This window comes from Emydura macquarii, unplaced genomic scaffold, assembly GCF_026122565.2.
Source record: "Emydura macquarii macquarii isolate MOO-44397 ecotype Brisbane River unplaced genomic scaffold, CSIRO-AGI_Emac_v2 contig_3296, whole genome shotgun sequence".
Lineage (NCBI taxonomy): Eukaryota > Metazoa > Chordata > Testudines > Chelidae > Emydura > Emydura macquarii.
This window is the reverse complement of record NW_027133433.1, coordinates 792,360-802,855: the sequence shown is the minus strand read 5'-3', so window position 1 is coordinate 802,855 and position 10,496 is coordinate 792,360.

Here is a 10,496-nt window from a genome sequence, read left to right as displayed (position 1 = left end):
CCCCCTGGTATAATTTGTTTCACTATTAGGGTTCCACCCAACGTGACTGCTTCAAGTTATACATATCTTTATTTTACTGGATGTTATTAAACCAAGAACTTTATTTGTATAACACTGTTACCTTCTGAACATTTCCACAACTGTTACCTTTGAACAGAAATCGAGCGCCGGCTCTGGGCTGAGTTCCCCTTTCGCGGATTTATTGGCTCCTCCTTTAACAACTCAGGACCTAAATTTAACCCTCCCTCGCCCCCTCAGTGGGGCTGGAAACCTCAACTCCCCCATCCCCCGTCCTGTCTCTATCCTACATCGCTGGGCTAAGAATAGCATCTGCAGCAATGCTACCTGAGAAGGAGGTTGGACAAGCCAGACCCCCTCCACCCTCATGCTCCAGGGCGGGTGCTGGGCCCAGCTGGGTCAGGACGGAATCTCCGCCCTACGCCATGGGAGAGGGTCGCTCTGTGGGGGAGCACTGTGTGTTTGTGTGTGTGTGAGGGGGGTGGAGGTGCCCTCATCTGCTCAGAGCTCCTGCTCCAGGGAGGGTAGATGGGCCTGTTGGAAAAGGTCGGGGCAGCCTGGGCACCACTAGACGCCTCCTGAGATACCCCCGTTCCCAGCTGGTGCCTGCACTGGGCAGCTGCGATGTGGGGCTGGGAGGCCGCAACTCCTCTGGCTCCCCCATGCAGAGGTGGTGGTGGTGGGCGGTCTAAGCAGCTGAGCAAGGGGATGTGGTTTGCTGGGTGTTGAAGGGAGCTGGCCCTGCACTGACCCTGGTACATTGGGCCTGGTGATTACAGAGAAACCATCTGATGGGTTTGCAGGGGCTTTTTGACTGATGTAGATTTTGCCAGCAGATTAGAAAGCGAAGGTGTGAGGGACACAGGAAGAGATGAGCCATTGTCAGCTTCCTGGAGCTGCAGCCCCTGGCGCAGTCCCTCACTTCGCTCGCACTCAGGCCTCGGACTCAGTGAAGCTGGGCACCGGGGCGTTGGTGGCAGCACTGAGGGGCCCCCACTGCCCCATCATGGCGTCTGGTCTCATCGTCCTCCTCCTCGGTGAGTATCGGAGACAGCCAGGCAGTGTGTCCATGGGGGGATCTGAGACCAGGGCGTGTGTCAGGGCGGGGAGGGGGTATCAGAGACCAGGGTGTAGGATCCAGTTGCTCTGGGATCTGTTCCCTAATGAGCCGTCTCCTTTCCAGGTTGCTGGCTGCCTGGCCGGAGCAGGGTGTCGGGACGTGAGTATCGGTGGGAATGGGGCAGCTGGGGGAATTTGCACATTAAGGATGAGGGAAATGGGTGGGGGGAGGGGCACAGATCCCATCTGAATAGGGTGATCCTATGAATCCTCTGCTCCCTTCCACACCCAGAGGTGGTGACTGAGACCTCGCCACACTCATTGCAGGGATGGGCACCACAAAGGGTGAATTCAGCTGCCCTCAATCCTCTGATCCCCAGGAAGTACAGAGTCGAGGTACCCATCCCCCAGCAGTGACCCCCGATCTCTGCCTGGGGGCTGGCAATAGCCCCTAGGAACAGGTCAGTCAGAGCTGTGCTGTAAGACGAGGACACGCAGAGGGACGGTAGCGATGCCCCGTTGTTTCTCACCCCTCGTCTTGCTGCACACGCCCGTTTCACTCTGCTTCGCTCGTGGGTCAGGCTCAGCCCGACCCGGCGTTCTGCACGTCACCCCGAATAGCTTTGGAAATATCGCAGCCCCAAGGGGCCGTCAGCACCATGCACGAGCGGAGCCAAATCCCCAGCGACTCAGAGCAGTTTGGGGCGGGTCAGACCCACAGTTTGAGCCCCAGGTGTGGGCAAAATAATGTTAGAACAAGCGGGGGATTCTGCAAACACAGGTTTTTTCAGGGGCCTGTCCTGGGAACCGCTTGCTTAAGTGACCGAAATGTGTCCCATGAACACGACCCGCACCCCCAGCGCACAGCACATTTCAAGGGAATTGAGAAACGTGGATTTTAGGACATTGTAAAGAATAATCCATGTTCAGCCCAGCTCCAGCAGAGCTGCTGCTCTACTGCAATGTTAGACCAACAGAATGAGGGTGATTCTGATCTCAGCCCCCCCGGTCAATCCGGAGTCACTCCAGACTGCAATGGGGACAGAGCCAGGTTATAACCTCACCCCCCGCGGGGTCAATCCAGAGTCACTCCTGACTGCAATGGGGAAAGGGCTGAATACCCTGGGTAACTGAGAGCAGAACAGGAATCAGAGATTGGAAATCTTCTTTTCCTCTCCTGTGTCTCACCCCCTGTGACATAAGGATGGCTGTGGGGTAAGATGTTGGAGCGACAGACGGGCAGAGGATTGAATGAGACCAACGCGGTTTGTGTCACCCCCACATAATGCCTGTTTGTTTGTGACTCCAGAGGGGCTGCACCAAACCCTCCATCTCCATCAGCCCCAGTGGGGTGATCCCCGTGGGGGGAAACGTCACCATCTGGTGTTGGCATCATCAGTACCGGTTCACGATGTTCCTACTCTACAAAGATGGAGATGAGAACTACCTGAGATACACGGTCCCGACTGGTTCTGTGGCTGAATTTCCCATCCTCAGCATGAGACGGGAACAGAGGGGAATCTACACCTGTCGTTATTGTGACACAACAGGAAAAGCTAACTACTCAGAGCACAGCGACCCTGTGCAGATCATTGTAGCAGGTGAGGGGTGTGGCCCAGCCTCTATGCCCCCAGCCCCACACCCAGCTGGACCCTCTTGGGGGCTTGGGCCCGATGGGATCCCCAGAGCCAGGCTCTGCCCTGAGCCCTGGGGTTTGCAGGTCACTGTCCATGCTGCCCTGTGCTGGTGTCAGAACAGGCTGGGGGGGGGGCCCTGGAACACACAGCTGCCCAAGGAGCCGCCCCTGGGGGGAGCCACGAAGGGCTGGGGCTGGCTGGGTGGGACGGGGGCCATGACTCCTGATGCATGGGCCCAGACTCCAGCAGGAGGGGCAGCCCCCCCGCTCCTCCCTCACGACCAGACCCCCAGCTCCTGCAACGCCTCCTGCCCTGGAGTTTGCTGCCTGGGAGCTGTGGCGGATCCCAGGGGAGGGCCTGGGCTGTGGGGTTGGGCACAGCTGGGTGCCCGGGTCATGGGGCAATAACCCACCCCCTTGGGGTGCATGACGTCCCCCTGGCAATAGTGGGGGGTTACCCAGAATTCCCTCTGCTCTTGCTTCTCCCCCCCCCACTAGGCTCTCAGGGGACCCCCCAATAGATCTTCTGCTGTCTCTGGCTGGGCCCTGGGCACCGTGGGGCGTGGGGGGCAGCGGGTGACGTCCCAGCCTGCCCCAGTGCACACTGCCTGGCTGGGTTGGCAGGAGCCGGGATGCCCCGGGGATGGGCTGACGGCACAGCAGACAGGCCAGGGCAGAGGCACCTGTGGGGGTGGGCAGAGGGTCATTGGGGGACAGGGAGCTGGGGGCAGTTCCCTGTTCTGGGGGCCGGGGACCTGGGGCTGTGACTGTCCCAAGCCCTGGCCCGGCCCTGGAGGTGCCGGGGGCCTCAGGGGGCAGTGCCCACCTCTGAGTGCCCCCTTCACTGGGGAAGCTGGGGCTCAGCCCCCCAGGATAGCGCGACGCAGCCTCCCCAAGGGGGTCTGACCCTGGGGAGGCCCCAGACCTGCAGCACCTGGGAGACCCCCAGAGGGGGGCTGGGCCAGACCTGCTAGACAGGGGGGTTGGCAGCTCAACTCCCGGGCGGCTGATCTTCCCGTCTGAATCGCCCAGTGACTCTCCCCTTCCCCCACAGCAGCCCCCCCAGAGCGCTCGGATTTCACCCACGCCAACATCGCCCGCCTGGGACTGGGCGCCGTGATCCTGCTGGTCCTGGGGCTGATCCTGGCTGAGGCCTATTACAGCCGCCCAAGGGGGGCGCCCTAGGTGAGGTGACTCCCCTCCCTTCAGTGCCCCTGCCCCCCTCCCCCCCAGGGGATGGGCCCTGGGCGACACGGGCCCCTGTAACCCGCCACCTCTCTGTGCCCTCAGGAGCCTGGATCCGGCCGTGAAGAGAAAAGAATCTGTCTGGGGGACGAGCCACTGTCCCTTGGGGGGGTTGAGACACTGGCACAAAACCCAAACAGCCCTGCCTCGGAGAACCCCCGCTGACAAGGGCTACAGCCTGGAATCAAACCCCCGACCCCATGATCACCAGCCACTGTGGAGCCAGCTAAAGGAGTTGCCCCTGTGCTAGGCTCCCCCAGAACAGCCACTAGAGGGCGTTGGGGTCCCCCTCACTCCACCCAGCTCCGTCTCAGGGCCAGGGATAGAACCCAGGAGTCCTGACTCCCAGCCCCTTGCTCTAACTACTAGACCCCACTCCCTTCCCAGAACTGGAAATAGAACCCAGGAGTCCTGGCTCGCAGGTGGATGCAAGAGGCGAGGCAGCCGCTGACGGTGTGTCCTGCCATCCGGACTAGGGGGTTCAGGTGCGGCGTGGGGTGCAAACCAACCCCTGTTCTCCCTCTGGATGCAGGCATCTTTTATTTGGGGGGCAAGGGAAAGCAGACAGGAAAGAGCGGGCAGGCGGGGGTTGAGTGTGGGGCAGGGGACGTCAGGTGAGGGTGCCCCATGGCAGTAACCCCCCAGCTGCTCCAAAGGGGGAAGTGACCACAGGATACCACTAGGGGGAGCCCTGGCTCCATGGCGAGTCATCCACCAGCCACGGGGTCCCCTAGCTACATACAGCCCCGTGCACCACGCCTGAGTGGGGGGCTGGGGGTCACTCCTTGTCCCAGGGAAGGTCCTGGCCAGCTCGCTGCAGCTGCTCTCTGGGCAAAGTGCCTGTTCTGGGCCACAGTGAAATGGTTTTTCAGTCACTGGGGAGCCCTGCAAAGCAGAGACACAGCCAGTGTCCCTGCCCCCCTCCTCACAGTGCCCCCTGCTGGGAAAGTGGGGCTGAGGTAGCCGGGAACTCCCCCCAGCTGATGCCCCATAGCAGCCATGTCATATGCCAAAAGGTGGGATTAGGGTATAGGGCCCTAGGCTGTGGGTCAGGACTCCTGGGTTCTATCCCTGCTCTGGGCGGGGAGTGGGTGACTCCAGATCAAAACTCTGACCCCACTGCAGTCAGGGGGGTCTTTACCCCACCTCCCCCCAGCCTTTGGCCCAAGAGCCCAGTGTGTGGCGAACCTGGGACTGGCCAGAACAAGCACCCCTGGAAATAGGCCCCTGCTTGCCCAGGGAGAGGGAGCCAGTCCCGGGCCAGGCAGCTCTTTTCCTTCCCAAGCGTCCTACGAGCCAGCCAGTGCCAGCAGCGGGCAGGGGGTGTGTGACCGGGGGGCAGCCTGGAGGAAGCTGCGGATGCTGCTGGGAGCCAGGGGGAATGCCCCACTTGCCCCGAAGCTCGCCAGCCGCCCCTCCTTTTGGGCAGCTCTGGCTGCCCCCCCTCTTCTGCCTCTTCCACAGCCCCCCAGACGGGTACCACCTACCCCCATTCACCCGTGACCCCCCCACAGGCCCGGCCTGGCTCCACACGCCCAGCTGCTGGCTCTGGTTTGGAGCCCCTTGTACACCCCAGCGAAGGGCACTGCTCTGTTTCTACAAGCTGCAGAGCTGCCTCCTGCAGCCGGATGGGGACCTCTCCCCACGTGGGACCAAGGGAAAATGCCCTGTAATATTTTTATGATGCCTCAGCGTGCCTCAGTTTCCCCCTGTCCTTTGCATGGCTAGCAAGGGGGAGAGGAGTAGGGTTAAATCTGTTCTCAGGGGGCCTGGAGGCGCAGGCCTGGAGGTGTGGGTGGCGCCCGGCTGCCTGGGCCACAAGGATTGGGCAGTTAAGGATCTGGCTGAATGCAACCCAGATCCAGAGGGACACGAGAAGCCCCAACACTGAACAATCAATGCGCAGCAGCAAGACGCGCCGGGGAACTCAGCAGCTGCATCTACATGGCAGCGTAAGCCCAGGCCTAACCCTCCTCCCATCCACACACCAGCCGTGCTCACCCAGGGCACGGACCCAACGCCACAGCACCTCACGGGGGTGCAGGGTCCTAGCCTGAGTCAAGCCAGCCCCTGGGGTTCAAACCCTATTGCTCCGCAGTGTAGACGCAGCCCCACTGGCCTCATGCTCCAGAAGTCCTCCAAACATAGCCCACGGCCGGTGGGGCTGCGTCTATATATCTGAGCAATAGGGCTTGAACCCTGGTTCCCGGTTTGACTCAGGCTTACATTTCGGGAGGCCACTAGGACTCATGGGAGCCAGGGTTCAAGCCGGGGTCATGAGGAAGTGTAGCTGCTCAAGCCAGGGGCGGGTCACTCTACTAACTCGGGGCTTACAGGAATATTTTGATTCTGATGTGCAATGCCTCATGGGAGTTGTAGTCCGGGTGCCTCGTGTCCACATTTTCCCGATAGCCTGGACTGCATTTCCCATGATGCACCATGGCATCCCCTCTCAGGCCACACAACCTCCCTGAGTGCTTTTCTAGGTCAAATTCTGCAGGTGTGAAGCTTTTTTTATACACTGAATTTCTAACGGGGGGAAAAATTGTGTGTATATGTGTTGCCTATAAAGGATAACAACCTACTACTGCTGCTGGTTACTGGAGCAGCTCCTTCAGCTCAACCCCTGGGGCCTTTTGCTTTCAGTGCTGAAGGCTGCAAGTTCAAATCTCAGTGCAGGGTTTCAGAAGTGGCAATGGAAAGCTGGTGGGTGCTGCTGGGTTTGCAGCTGCCTCCCACAATGCCCTGGGGCTGGGGCCTGGCAAAACTCCCACAATGCCCTGATGCCAGGAACTGAGCGAGAGATACCCAGAATGCATTGCAGCTACCTCCCACAATGTCCTGGGGGAAGAACGGGCCAAATCTCCCACAGTGCATTGCTACCAGGGGTAGCTACCCAGAATGCATCACAACTGATCATGCTTGCTGGCGGGCGTGTGGGGGAAGGAGCTCGTCCCTGGTCGCTGAGGCCGGGGGACAGTGGTGGCCGGGCTGGCTGGGCGCAGGACCCGTGGGCACCTGTTTTAACAGGAGTTACCTGGTGAAACAGGATTTCCAGGGAGGTCGGACGGCTCCAGCACACGCTGCCCTGGCTGGGCTGCAACGAAAAGTGGGGAGCAAATAGCCTACTACTGCTGCCAGCTAATGAAGTGACCCGCTTGAGCTTGAGCAGAAGCTCCTGGCAGATCTCTCGCCCTCCAATACAGCCTGGCTGCCCTAGTGTGGGAGGAGGGCAGCGGGGTCACTGTCACCCTGAGGGACAGGACGGAGCCGGCCGGCCTTGCTCTGGTTTAAGGCACTTGGTTTCCCCTCTGCAAGCTGGACGTGAGGCCATTGCTGCGCCATCCAGCGCCTGGCACGCCAGCGGGCAGAGCTGATTAGCAGCACACAAAGGCGCTGGAGACCCGGGGCTGTTTCCCCTTTTCGGCTGTGTTATTTTCCGCTGCGTTTTTCTTCCTCGCCAACTCACACGTCCGGCTTCCCAGCAGATCCCGAAGTCAGGTGTATCGAGCCCATCCCAACCTGCCCTGCCTGAGGAGAACGGGTCCAAGCCCAGGACCGCCCTGAGTGGGCTGTAGCCACGCAGGCTCCAAGCAGCAGGGGCTGGGGTCACTTGCCAGCCAATGCGCCCGCTTCCGGCTAATCCACGTCCCATGTGCCGACGCCTTCACCCGAAGCCGGATTTCACCCGCCGTTGGCAGCCTGTCTCTCCTCCACCTCGCGACCCCTGTTTGCTAGGGACCAGGCGGCCACCCTGCCCGTCAAATGACTCGTTTCCTCCTCCCCGGAGCCGGGCGGTTCTGGAAACAAGAGCCTCGGCTACTTTGATCCGCTCTGACTTGGGCTGTCGCCCGCGGCCACGCAGCCCCCGTCTCAGTGGAAAGACCTGGCTGGATTCCTCCTTCGTGTGTTTAACCCAAAAAGCTTCCCTTTGCACGGCTGCTTCTGGGGTGTGCCCAGGAGCCGAGTAAAACGAAGGGCGTGGTTTGAAAGGAGCCCGGCTCCCCTGGCCCTGCGTAGCGTCCGAGACAGAGAGAGTTTACAAACCCCTTCAACTGCCTGGGCCTCGGAGGCCATCTGCAAACCGCTGTGCGGAGGCAGGAGTTTGGGGGGACAGTGGGGGGAGCAAGTGTGAGAAATCGGTTTGGGGGGACAGGCCAGGGTCAGGGTGGGGGATGGGTGTTGGAGGGGAGATGGGTGGCGGTCGGGGCGGGGGAGTGGCAGGAGAGGGGACAGGGGCCGAGGTCACAGCAGAGCATTGGAGGTTTGAGGGGAGACGGGATGGGGGAGGGGCTCCCCGCTCACAGATTCGGGGTCACCGGATGGGGTCTGAGGGGGGATTTGTTCTCCCGCCAAAACTCCCCCTGAGCTGGGGCACCTCTGGCCGGGTGGGGGATGCAGTGAGGGGCAGGCGACCCCTATGGCCTCTCAGCCCCCCGCGGCCATGGGGCAGATTCAGCCTGAAACGCCCCCGAGGGGGGACCCAGAGACCCCCAACCACTGGGGGCAGCTTCCCTTGTCACCCCGTCACTGCCCTGCCCCCTTCAGCTCCTGCCCCCTGAGCCTCAGTCCTCAGCCCCCAATCTTCCCTCCATGTTCTCCCACCCCCATATTGCCCAGCCTCCCCCCGGCCCCTCCCAGCCCAGCTGGCTGCCATTTCCCAGAGGGCAGCCTGGGAGCCATGGCAACCGGGGACGTTGGCGGCCATCTTAACTGAGGGCGAGGGGATGGGCAGTTGAGGGGAATGGGGGCAGACAGGTTCTGAGGGGGGATGGGTGGGAGGATGAGGAGGGACGGGCTGTGGTGGTGGGAGGGTTTTGGGGTCAGGCTGTGGGGATTTAAAGGGGGATAGACCAGGGGGAGGTGTGGACGGGGGGTGAGTTTCGGGGGTGACTCTTCTACACAACAAATCTGCTGCTCATCCCCCGCCTGCTCCGTGGGGTGGGGCAGCCGAGGGGGGCGGCTGCAGGGCAGTTGTGGGGCGGCTGCTGGGCAGTGGGGTGGGGATTGAACAAGGCCCATTGGGACCATGCGACCGGGCGGCTGAGTCACTGTAACGCGGCTCCATGTGGTGGTGCCGCTGGCGTTACCAGCTGTGTCAGAGCGACGGGCGGGTGCTGCGCCACAGTGACACCGGGTCCTGGCTCCCAGCCCCCTGCTCTAACCACTGCACCCCACTGCCCTCCCGGAGCCAGCGACAGAGTCACAGTTCCCTGGTCCCAGCTTTCTGCTGCTTCTAGCCAATGGCTGTACAAACAGAGCCTGTCTCACGTCCCTCTCCTGTGGCCCGGCCACAAACCACTCAGCGTTTCCCCTTCAGCTCGAGGTGCAGGGTCTCTGCAGGCACGGGATGGTCCCTGGCTGTCTCCCGGCTGGTGACCCATCAGGGCCACGGGTTGGAATTTCTCTTTCTCCGATTTTCTTTTGAACCTGGTTTATTCAATTCACGCGCTGAGAAAAGCCCCTTAGAAGCAGGTGTTACAGTGTCAAGCCGTCCTCACCGCTCAGCTGTGGGGCCAGGGGCAGCAAACCCAGGCGTTCCCCATCGCCCCCACGCCTCGCACGGTGCCACGGCTTGTGTCGCACGTGGGCAGGTTTGCAGGCTGAGAGGGAAGCTGCAGAGTCGACTCTCCAGCGGCAGGACATGTCACAATGAAAGTTTCCTGAACACTCTTATCTCTACCGCCTTGTTCACCTGCCTTAGGACGCCATCCTTTAAATTCATGGTCACGTACTAATTTCACCGATACGGGTCAGCAGCTGGGTTTGCACCCAGACTGTGATAAGGGTGGGGAGGATCTGCGCTGAAATATTTGCAGTGCTCAGTTGAAGTTATAAGACCAGACCCCCGTGATCTCCTGGCTGCCAGCTTGGTGCACTTTCCTGAAGGATGCAGGGTACATCAAGGTGACCTGTTCCCCCTCCCCGCAGAGACAGGGACAAGCTGCGACCTGCATGATGCTTGGCCGGGCTGATGGGCCCAGGATTTCCGGGCTGTTGCAGGGACTTCTGCTCACTTTGGCCATGCTAGATTTGGCTGGTAGATTAGAAAGACGAGTCATCGCCAGCTTCCTGTGGCTGGAGCCTCTGGCTCAGTGCCTCATTCGCTGAGGTGGAGCTGGGTTCCGGGGCAGTGGCAGCTCTGAGGGGCCCCTCGCTGCCCCATACAGACATCTGCCCTCACCATCCACTTCCTTGGTGACTGCGCCCATGGGCCATTTCCTTTCCAGGGTGCTGGCTGGCCGGGTTGAGGCACAGCGTGTGTCGGGGTGGGAGGGGGTGAGTATCAGCAAGGAAGGCTAGGGAGATAGCGGGAAAGTTACGAATGGGGGAAGAGAAAAGATGACTTAAGCCTTGTTTCTTCCCCCCAAAACTCAAATCAGCCCCCGGATTTAACCCAGGGGGCTGAGATCAGAATCCAGCGCACAGGTTTCCTGTAGATGCCCTGAGGTGTCCGTCAGTCCTGGGGCTGTCCCTGGGGCTGGGAGCTACAGGCTGGTTCCAGACACAGGGTGGGGTTTGTGTCTCCCCCTCTCCT